Here is an 11629-nt window from a genome sequence, read left to right as displayed (position 1 = left end):
CCTCATAGAAGAAGAATAGTGAAATGGAGGATGATGATCTCGTGTTGCCAAAGGATAACTCTAACAAAGGTATGCACCAATATTGATCTTGGAATATGTGAAAACAACACTATGGAATATACTAAAATGAGATTGTGAATTGTGGTGAGACTAGAGGAGAGGAAATACACATTGAGACATTGCATGAGGATGTGGCATATCTAAGCAAGATCCCACCAATGTTGTGGGTGAAGATGGTGCTATATACTCTACAATTGACTACAATTGACAAGAAAGAGTGGGACATGACATTAGGAAGTCTTTTTATGAAGAAGGACCTAAAGTGAAGGCTTGGTGTGTCTCCCATTTAAGTTGAGAGCAACTAGTTTTACTATTATACATTGTTGCTGCTCGAGATCCTTCCTTGAAAGATTCCTTACTAAAATCATATGTATGCACGATCTATAGAAGAGCCAAAGATGATGGTTAAGGGTCATCAAACATGGTAAAAAACCTCTACATGTGTAACAATTTCTATAAAGCAATTGAAAACTAACCTATCATCAACTTACGACTTGTAAAAATTTATAATAACCCCCTAAAGCACATTAGTGCACTAGTATCCTATGGTGGCTATGTAAGCACATTTCTACTTCTAAACTTGCCATTGTGTATGGTTGCATTCTCTCAAATGTAATGGAATCTTAAGCAAATTACTATCTTGATGTGGCTCATTTTTGCACTTGTTCACTTGCAAATGAGAAAGTGTTAATTAATGTCACTAGTTGTTGATGTAATTGTGTCTTTAATGAGAAAGTGTCAATTAGTGTCACTAGTTGTTGATGTAATTATGTCTTTAATGATCTATCAATGGAGTCCCAATTGTGTCATTTATAATTCAATGTCTTTATGTGCATGCTATGTAGTTTGTAAAACAATGACTCATGGTCTCCCTCCCTTAACACCAAAAAGAAAATCTACTTGTTGAGGATGATGATATTCATGTTGCCATGCCACTGATGTTGATGCTAAAAAGCACAATGCAAAGCTGAGTGATGGGGCTAGTGGAATTTCTATTCTTAGTGATTTTGGGGCTGTAGGACAATCAATTCATGTTGCCACCATTGATGTTGGTGTAGAGAATGATGCAAAGCAAAGTAAGGGGGATAGTGGAATTACTATTCCTAGTGATGTTGGGGCTGCAAGATAGTCAATTCATGTTGCCACTAATGTTGTTATCGAGCATGATGCAAAGCCTACTATGGGGGATGGTGGAACTATAGTTTCTTGTGAGGCTCCCATCAAGGATGATGGCCATAAAAAGTTTAAAGGGAGAAAAAAAGAACAAAAAATTCAAGAGAGGTATAGTAAGAGGTCTAAGAAGCACATGCAAATGCCTGAATATAATTTTTATTGGGTTGAGTTTAAAGAGGAGGAGATTGCTACATATATGAGATTGTATGCTGGAGTTGTTGATGACATGCATGTTGGAGGATTGGTGGAGGATGATGTTATGGGACTTAGACCTAAAGATTTTGGTGCTTTTGTTCTCCTTATGTACTAATGAAGGTGAAAGAGGAGGATGATGTACTCATGAAGGTGAAAGAGGAGGCTAAGAAAGAGGAAGTTGTACCAAGCCAGGAAGTGACCATGCCACCATAGTACAGACCAATCATGGAGGAGCGACTGAAGCAATGATACAAACTATCCCCCTTGATCCTCCAGACTATCTCACCACACTTTGCAAAGTTAATAAGAGTGGAAAGAGCACCTGTGGTTGTTGGTGTGCAATAGGATGCAAATGCTTTTTTGGAAGTGCTATTTTTCTAGTAATCTACAATGTTTTGTAAACATGTACACACAAGAGGGTTGTGTGAAAGAGAAAAAGTTTTCAATACTGCCACAAGAAAAACCAATCTTCTCTACAAGACTCTAGTTGTGTTTTTGTTAAGGTACCCACCATAGTCAACTATATTTTAATACTGATGTTGGATGATAGCTCTTACAAGATGGTGTGAAATGTTGTTAAGGTACCCACCATAGTTAACTATATTTTAATACTGATGTTGGATGATAGCTCTTACAAGATGGTGTGAAATGTAGGTGGAGAGGTATGTGACCCTTATATATACTTAATGGAGATTTTAAAAAATGTAAGAATTCACTCGCCCACCACCCATACTCTTAAAACAATTCCATCAATCTACTCACTCACCTATGCTCGCTCCATGCACACACCCAGAAGAAGTTGTTGATTTCTATGTGTGTGATAAAATGCACTGAAGTAAAGAGATAAATCCTTAAGGGCAACTTGATATGGATGGGATGGCACTATTGTAGCAAATACCTAGGATTGTAGTCAAAGACAAACTAGAAATCTTGATATACTTGTCACATCTAGTGTGAAGCATCAAAATTCCTATGTAGCTTATTAATGGGGATGCAAAAGTATATGAAATGTCCTCCTAAGCATGCCAATTGAAATGTAGACACAAGACCACTTAAAACTTTAGTCAAAATGACCTTTAGCTAGCAAGTTACTCCAAAAAGAGTCCATATTTCATTCATCATGTGTCATTTACAAAAACCCCAAAGGACATGTTCACAAAAGCGATATTTTCTATGTACAACACCAATGGGCATATTCATTATTAGATTACAGGTCCCTTTACAAATTGAATAATGTATTTGATTACCTTTTATAGTGTTGCCACCATTGTTCTCTCACTAAGATAGACTCTTCATCTTCCAATGTGATATTTGGATTATTCTCGATGAATCCATGGTGATCCTTTGCTTGTAGCCACGTAGTGAGCCAGTCACATACAACCATTGTAAGATAGTTTACACAAGTAGATAAAATCTTTGCAAAACTAGCTCTCTATTTACCATTGTACTTAAAGAATTGTTGAGATATCAAGCTCCTCGGCTACAACAGGATAGCATTATGGAGGTTTGGTAGTCTAGTCGTGTGACAATAATGGCTAGACACCCTGGCTGTGTGTGTGGACTTTATGGTTAGGGTTACTCATAGTGTGGACACTACACATATTGTGTGTCTTCTCTTTTGTGTGTATGAGAGTGAGAGACAATGACTTCTCTCTATGGCTATGGTGAATGAAATACATTAGGGTTTGGGTCTTTGCTGGTGTGTGTGTTGCCTCTTCTTCTTCTTGTTTCTTTACATGGTATCAGAGCTTGGTGCTCTCATCTAGGGTTTTGTGAGTGAGTGAGTGAAGAGGAAGAGAAGACTCTTGCAAAACAGAGAACATATGCCCGGTGGAGGATCAAATGCAAAGGCTAGAAGAAAAATTGAGCTAAACCCTTCATACCCATGCTAGATTAGGTCATTCCTAAGGTGCTAATCATTTCATTTGGGTATTGGCCTCTCCCCAGAGCCCTAGAAAGCAGGCGGCGCTTTTTTGTAGCAATTTTGGGATAGCTTTCATGTTTTTTGCTCATACTTGATCGATATAGAGCCAATGCAAGTGGTTGAAGTCACTTGGAACTTAGAAAATATATGTTTGGAGCTGGCATTAACATTTGGGAAGCTTACTTGAAGGATTTGGAGCTCATTGAATCAAATAACCAGTCATTAGCAGAATTCTAGAATTGTGTTACAAAAATAGAGCATTACTAATCAAAGCATTAATCCCTACCTATAGAGAATTAAGCTAATTCCTTTGGTACAAGTAAGGAGCCATGAGTTTCTAAATAGAGCATTACTAATCAAAGCATTAATCTCTACCTATAGAGAATTAAGCTAATTCCTTTGGTACAAGTAAGGAGCCATGAGTTTCTAAATAGAGCATTACTAATCAAAGCATTAATCTCTACCTATAGAGAATTAAGCTAATTTCTTTGGTACAAGTAAGGAGCCATGAGTTTCTAAACTTTTGGTTCAAAAAGTTTTGCATTTGGATCAGAATTTAAGAAGCTAGAGCAATTTGATTGACAGAAGGTACCTGACATTTACAGAAAAAGTCAAACAAGAGAGTTGAGAAAATTGATGGTTCTCACTCATCTTAAGGAATTTGGTCAAACCCTCTTAGGGTATGTTGGAGCAACATGTTATGAAGCCAATGAATGCTTAACCATAGCATTTGAATAAGATTTAGAAGATTTAGAGCAGAATCATTGACTGGTTCTTTGGTGAGAAAAAAAACCAGAAAATATTTTTTTTGAAAAGTGCCTCATGCATTCAACTTGATTTGAAGCCATATTGCAAATGGAACATTGTGGGATGTAAAGACACGTATTACAAATATTTGAGGTGATTTGAAGTGATTTGGAGGTTCACAGGTATTGCATACAATCTTGTTCTCACTGGGTACATTCACTGCATAGAAACCATGGGTAACTGCATAGAAACCATGGGAGATGGTCCAGTGCAAATAGTGGGAGAGAAGCTTGATAGAACAAACTTTCAAGTGTGGAAGTTTCAAATGAAGAGTTTCCTCAAGGGTAAAGGCTTGTGGAGCCTTGTGTCAGATGAAGATCCGGAGCCACTCCTCCCTCATCAACCTACAAATGCTCAAGTGCTAGCTCATAAGCAATGGGTAGAGCGATCATCAAAGGTGTTGCATTACTTCTCTATTTGTGTAATAGATGCCTTGTTAATACACATTCAAGATGCCGATACACCAAGGGAATCCTGGAGTATACTATGTCAAATGTATGAAATAGATACAGGTGCTCGAAAGATTCAACTCAAGCAACAGATTCATAGTGTGACAAGGAGAAATCGAAGTATTCATGAGTATGTCCAGGAGATCAAAGGCTATGCAGATTCATTGTCCTCTATACATGCACCGATGGATGATGATGATTTAGTAGCTCTTACATTACATGGCTTAGGTCGGGAGTACAAGTCATTTGATACTTCTATCTGAGTCAGATTGGGAGGAATGCCAAACTTCAATGAGCTAGTGTCATTGCTCATTGTGGAAGAACTAAAGCTTGGACTTGGTGGAACAAGTAATACAGGTGGTGCATCATCATCGAGCAATGATGAGCATGCAAGAAACCAGGCATTCTATTCAGCTAGAGGCTCTCGAGAGGCAAGGGGAGATTTGCCCCTCGAGGCCGTGGAGGACGTGGTTGGAATGATAGGTTAGCTCGCTCAACCACAACAAAATCAGAATTTTCAGAATTCTCAGTCTTTCTTTGGATCACGCGAAGGTCGTGGATTTCAATCCCATAGGGGGAGAATAGCAATAGGTGCTCGTGGAAGAGGCCGATGGTAAGGCCCTTAACAAAATATGAATGGGATTGAATGCCACTACTATGGCAAACTAGGACATATGGTGAAAGACTGTTACAAAAAGCAAAATGATGTCAGAAATGGGAGACCACAACAGGGTAACTATGAATCCACAAGTAACAATGATGGGAGTTCAAACCATCTTTTTGCAATGAAGCATATAATGGGTACGATGTATTCTCAGAATGCAGGAGATGAATCATGGTACATGGATTCAGGTGCCTTAAACCACATGACTTGTCATGGTGGTGAGTGGTTTGAAAGGATGCAACCATTGGAAACAAATGGTTATGTTGTCACAGGCGATGATACTCAGCATCCCATTACACATGTTGGGAGTGTTCCATTGAGGATGCATGATGGGAATGTTAAAAACATGTCAGAGGTACTGTATGTGCCTTCTATTACAAAGAACTTGGCATCAGTGGGTCAAATGGTAGAGCAAGGACTCCAAGTGAGGTTCAATGAAAATGGCTGTTTTGTGGAGGATTTCAAGCATGGCTCTGCAGGTTGATTGCCAAGGGAAAAAAGGAAGGTAGATTGTTCAAACTGGATGCAGGTTGATTGCCAAGGGCAAAAAGGAAGGTAGATTGTTCAAACTGGATGCAGGTTGATTGCCAAGGGCAAAAAGGAAGGTAGTTTGTTCAAACTGGATGCAGGTATACTAGAGTTGAACTCAGCCATGTTTTCTAAGAGTCATGGGATTGTGCAAGACATTGATATGTGGCACAAAAGGATTGGGCATGTAAACATACAAAGGTTGAAGAACATGCAGGTGAAAGGCATAGTTGGAGGACTACCAAGGTTCAAGTATGATGGTAGCCATCATGCATGTGAAGCATGCCAGTTTGGAAAACAGGCAAGGTTGCCATTTCCTAAGGAAGGAAACATGAGTAGAAGACCATTGGAAATCATACACAGTGATATTTTGGGACCTGCACAAACCCCAACTATCAATGGAAACAAGTACTATATCACGTTCATTGATGACTACACCAGGTTTATTTGGGTGTACTTTCTCAAGGAGAAAAGTGAAGCACTTGGGAAGTTTATAGAGTTCAAAGCTTATGTGGAAAAGCAACATGGTAATTGGGTCAAATGCTTAAGGACAGATGGAGGTGGTGAATACATCTCTCATGCATTTGACTACTTGAGGAAGCATGACATACGAAGACAACTTACATGCAGGTACACCCCTCAGCAAAATGGGGTTGCTGAGAGGAAGAACAGGGTCATATGCGAAGTGGCAATGGCCATGCTAAATGAAAAAAATATGCCAAACTATTCTTGGGCTGAAGCATGTGCTACTGCAGTGTATGTGTTGAATAAGGCACCAACAGCAGCCATACACAAGAGCACACTAGAAATGAAGCTGACAGGCTATAGGCCAGACATTGGTCATCTCAAAGCATTTTGCAGTATTGCATATGTGCATGTTCCAGATGAGAAGAGAAGGAAATTGGATCCGAAAGTAGAGAAGTGCATATTCATTGGCTATGCACAAGACAGAAAGGCTTACAAATGCTACAACCCAATCACTAGGTATGTTCTTATTTCACGAGATGTCGTGTTTGATGAGTTGGCAAGTTGGTACAAGGACAAAGAAGATGTTATGGTAGATGATATTGATGCAGATGTGTATGTAAACTTGCCTAACGAGGTCTCTACCTCATTATCAAGACCTGCAGGTTCATCCAGTGAAGCAAGTAATGTGAGTCCATGGTCTGGGAGACTTAGACATGAGAATGGTAGCACTAGTAGTAGTGCTGTGGATAAAGGAAAGAAGAAAGTTGAAGGTATTGGTGTTACAGGTTATGAATCTTTGAGTTCTAAAAGTCTTGATGAGGAACTTGGGATTCCAGTTTTGTGTACACCAGGTGTTAGGCATGAAAGATATGTGCCTCCTCATGCTAGGAGAGTTCATAATGAACCGTAGGTTGTGAGAAGATCACAAAGGATAAAGTATCCCATGGAAAGACTGACATACAGGGGTTATGCAATGCATTATGTATACATGACATCTATGCTAAAGCATGAGGAACCAACATGCTTTGAAGAAGCAAATGGAAAGCATGTATGGGACAAGGCCATGAGGGAAGAAATGGATGCATTGAGTCACAATGGAACATGGGATTTAGTTCCACTACCAAGTGGAAAGAATGCTATAGGTTGCAAATGGGTCTACAAGGTGAAATGTAACTCACAAGGATTGATTGAAAGGTATAAAACTGGTCGCAAAGGGATATGCACAGACACATGGAATTGATTATGATGAGATGTTTAGTCCCGTGGCAACCGTGAGATTAGTCATCTCTATGGCAGCCTCAAAGGGCTGGGAGTTACATCAAATGGATGTCAAAAATGCATTCTTGAATGGTGAACTACAAGAGGAAGTTTATATGGAACAGCCAGAGGGGTTTGTACACCCTCACCATCCCACATATGTCTGCAAGTTAAAGAAAGCACTCTATGGATTGAAGCAAGCACCACGTGCTTGGAGTGACAAAATCAGCAAATACCTCATGAGCATTGGGTTTTCTGTTTGGTACTTGAGATTCTTCATTGTATGTGAAGAAGACAAAAAGAGGTATTGTGGTCATAGTCATCTATGTTGATGACTTGATTGTGACAGGTGATTCTGGCAAGGATATTGCCAAGGTCAAAGAGATGCTATGTACAGAATTTGACATGAAGGATTTGGGAGAATTGAGATACTTCTTGGACATTGAAGTTGTGAGAAGAAAAGATGGTATATGGCTGGTCCAAAGGCAATATGCCTTGGAAATGTTGGCAAAGTATGGTATGACAGGCAGTAAGCCTATGAGTACACCTTTGGAACAAAATGTAAAGCTACGGGCTGATTTGGGAGATGAGTTGGATGATGTTAAAAATGTACAGGAAAATGGTTGGTAGCTTGATCTACTTGACCATAACAAGACCGGACCTCAGTTATGCAGTTGGACTCATTATCCAGTTTATGCAGAGTCCAAGGAAGCCACATCTAGATGCAGTGAGGAGGATTATGAGATATGTGAAAGCCATAGCGCATTATGGTTTATTCTATGCACATGGCAAAGAGTTGGATGTGCATGGTTACACAGATGCAGATTGGGCAGGTAGCTCCTATGATAGGAGATCTACTAATGGTTATGCTTTCACTTTTGGGAGTGAAGTGGTTAGCTGGAGTAGCAAGAAGCAACCCACCGTTGCTTTGTTCAGCACAGAGGCTGAGTATAGAGGAGCAGCTTTGGTTGCATGTGATGTTATGTGGCTAAAAAAGCTACTTGCAGATCTTGGTGAGCATCATGATGGGAAGGTTGTCATGTACTGTGACAACATGAGCAGCATACAGTTGGCTAGTAATCCGGTCTATCATGCGAGGACCAAGCACATAGAGGTTCACTATCATTATGTGCGAGAGAAAGTTCTTGATGGGCAGCTTGACTTAGCATATGTGAGAACTAAAGAGCAGGTTGTAGATATCTTTACCAAACCATTGGGTAAAGAGAAGTATGAGTACTTCAGAGACAGACTTGGAGTACTAGAGATGGACATGTTGAGCTTGAGGGGGAGTGTTGAGATATCAAGCTCCTCGGCTCTACATTAGGGTTTGGGTCTTTGCTGGTGTGTGTGTTGCTTCTTCTTCTTCTTGTTTCTTTACAAGAATAATGTCAATAGGATTTTGATGAACCAACCATAGTCTTAGTATCTTTTGGATCTTCTCATGAGTATTATACTAAGCAAAATATTATACAATTTAAAAAGTTTCAAAAATATTTTTTAAAATTTAAATTTAACTTCATATTTGAATAGAGCACAAAAAATTGAGCGTTTTTCCTTTTTATAGCTCATCAATCCAAGTTACGGTTTAAAAATTATGACCATTTTTTCATCTCTATCCAGAGCCGATTTTCAACTACGCTTAGCATGATTGATATCCAACTGAAGATAAGGCCACGATCAAGACCTTTTTGAATTTTTTTTCCAAATAGGGTCTTGGTCATGTCCTTATGTGGACTTGGATATCAATCATGTTGAACATAGTTAAACATCAAGTCTGGATAGCGTTGGAAAAATGACCATAACTTTTAAACCGTAGCTCGAGGTTAATGAGCTCTAAAAAGCAAAAATGCTCATTTTTCATGATCAATTAAAATAAAAAGTAAAAAATACTTTTATATAATATTTTAAAATCTTATTTTAATTTTATAATATTTTGATTAATATAATAAAATAATTTTAAATTATACTTTTGATGAATGGGATATTAAAAGACTATTTATTTTTATATCTAATGTAGGTATGTGATTCAGATATTTGTGGGCATTATTCATGAGCTAATTTTATAGTCTCCTTTGAACTTTATAAAAGATAACCAAATTGATGATAACCCAACCCACAATTCCTTTGCTCTAAACTTGTTCTCTCCACCACCATGCCCTCTTTGATATCTTTGTAAGATATCCAACTACAGTGTGAGTACATATTTGAATTTAAGTTAAGGAATTCATGAATCTACTCCTTAGGGTAGGAAGAAAAATAAGAACATGAATTTGCTTGCTCAATTGTGCTCGTTGTTTAGCCACCCCATTCTTTATTTCCTAGCTCTGCATTCACAACAAAATTGTCATCAAGGTAAAGTGCATCGCTTAGGGTGTTAGAAAGATCTTCATATGTAGCAATCTCCTCTTCTTCTTCCTCTTCCTCACTAGAATGGGAATGATTGTATAATAGATCCATGGCTTAACATGTGATTTGTTGATTATCTATTTCAGTCACCTTGCATGCAAACATTACAATAACAAGAGAGGCTCATTGTTCTACGTGTCCTACCATCATCTTTTAAATACCCCTAAACATTGTGCAAGGAGAAAGTCTTCTCAATGTGTTTACTAATCCCATTTATTGCATTTATAGTCCCATTTATTGGATCTACCAACCTTGCCTTCTTTGATCTCCCAAAACACACTCTTATTACATCCCTCTCTTTGGATACATAGCTCAATTTGGCAATGTGAGACAAGTTATCTCTCAAGAAGGCCACAACATCTGCAACACTTTCTAATTTTGTTCCATCTATCTTTAGTTGTTCATGCATTAAAATTGTCTTTACAACAACACTAGCCTTATCATGCTCACCCTTACCATGCCAAGAACCAAAGAAATTCTAGCTAGGTCATCAACATCATGTTTGTGAGTCTTGCATATCTGGCTACAAAGTAGAATCACCTTTTGTCCTTGACTTGGGAAGTAGCACCATCAAACCAAACCCAATGCTACATCAATGAGAGTCCTTGCTCTCCTATAGCCATGCATAATGTAACATAAAGCAATGTTGAACATAAAAGCTATCATGGACTCTATCATCTGAAACAAAGAAATGGAAGGTATTTTGCACATCACCAGAATGCCACATATATGTGATGTGAACAAAAAAGGTAACTTGGCTTGATTGCCAATGCATGGATTGAATCTCATTCTGCTCTTTAAATGTATAGTTCTTTGCAATGATTGCTAATGCATGGAGGATTGAATCTCATTCTGCTCTTTAAATGTAAGATCCCTGTTCCCACCGAGCAACAGATTCGGGATACTAGCAGCGGAAGTAGCACTTCTCGCGCGGGACAGGGGTCCCACATTCGGGGCCTCACCCACGGATATCCGGATAAGAGACTAATCCGTCGGTTGTTCTAAAACCGAACCTGGAAAAACTTCCTTTACCGGAAAGCACGGGCGATTCCACCAGGATAACTTTTTACTCTAACGTAGTCAAGATCATTTCTGATCGAGCTAATCCAACTACATCTATAAGATACTTGGTCAGATCAAGGGAGAAACTTGCACTTGGATCATTGGGATCAACGCTTTTTTCCCCATTCAAGAGGCACAGCCGTTGATTCCTATCCATAGAACAGTTATTGTCCGGGATTTATTTTATCTATCGTAAAAACAAAAGTTTGAGTCTCGATTTTCAGATCCATCAGTCCAGCCTAACCCCAACCGATCCCATGGGTTAGCCAACCGCCCAACCACTGTAGTGATGGGATCCAATTAAGAATTTGGTTAGGTTTTGTCCCGGGTACCAAGGAAAAGAGTTCCAAGGCCCCCTAGCCGGATGTTCATGCAAAAATAAAACTAGTCACACCACTCACACACCCAATATGAAATTGCCTTTTTCAACCAGATTCAACCAGTTTAAAACAATCCTTTAATAAAACCATAGTATCATTGATCACCATCTTCCAATTTATCCAATTGATTCTTAATTTCCCATCATTCCTTCATCAGAGTATCTATGGCATCATTGGCAACTAGAACGCTCAGGAGCCGTTTCGATAGTTCCTAGCCCATAATACTTGGCAATATAATCACTTAACATGATGGACT

This window comes from Cibotium barometz, chromosome 36, assembly GCF_041138505.1.
Source record: "Cibotium barometz isolate CiBa-2024 chromosome 36, ASM4113850v1, whole genome shotgun sequence".
Lineage (NCBI taxonomy): Eukaryota > Viridiplantae > Streptophyta > Polypodiopsida > Cyatheales > Cibotiaceae > Cibotium > Cibotium barometz.
This window is presented reverse-complemented; position numbering follows the sequence as displayed.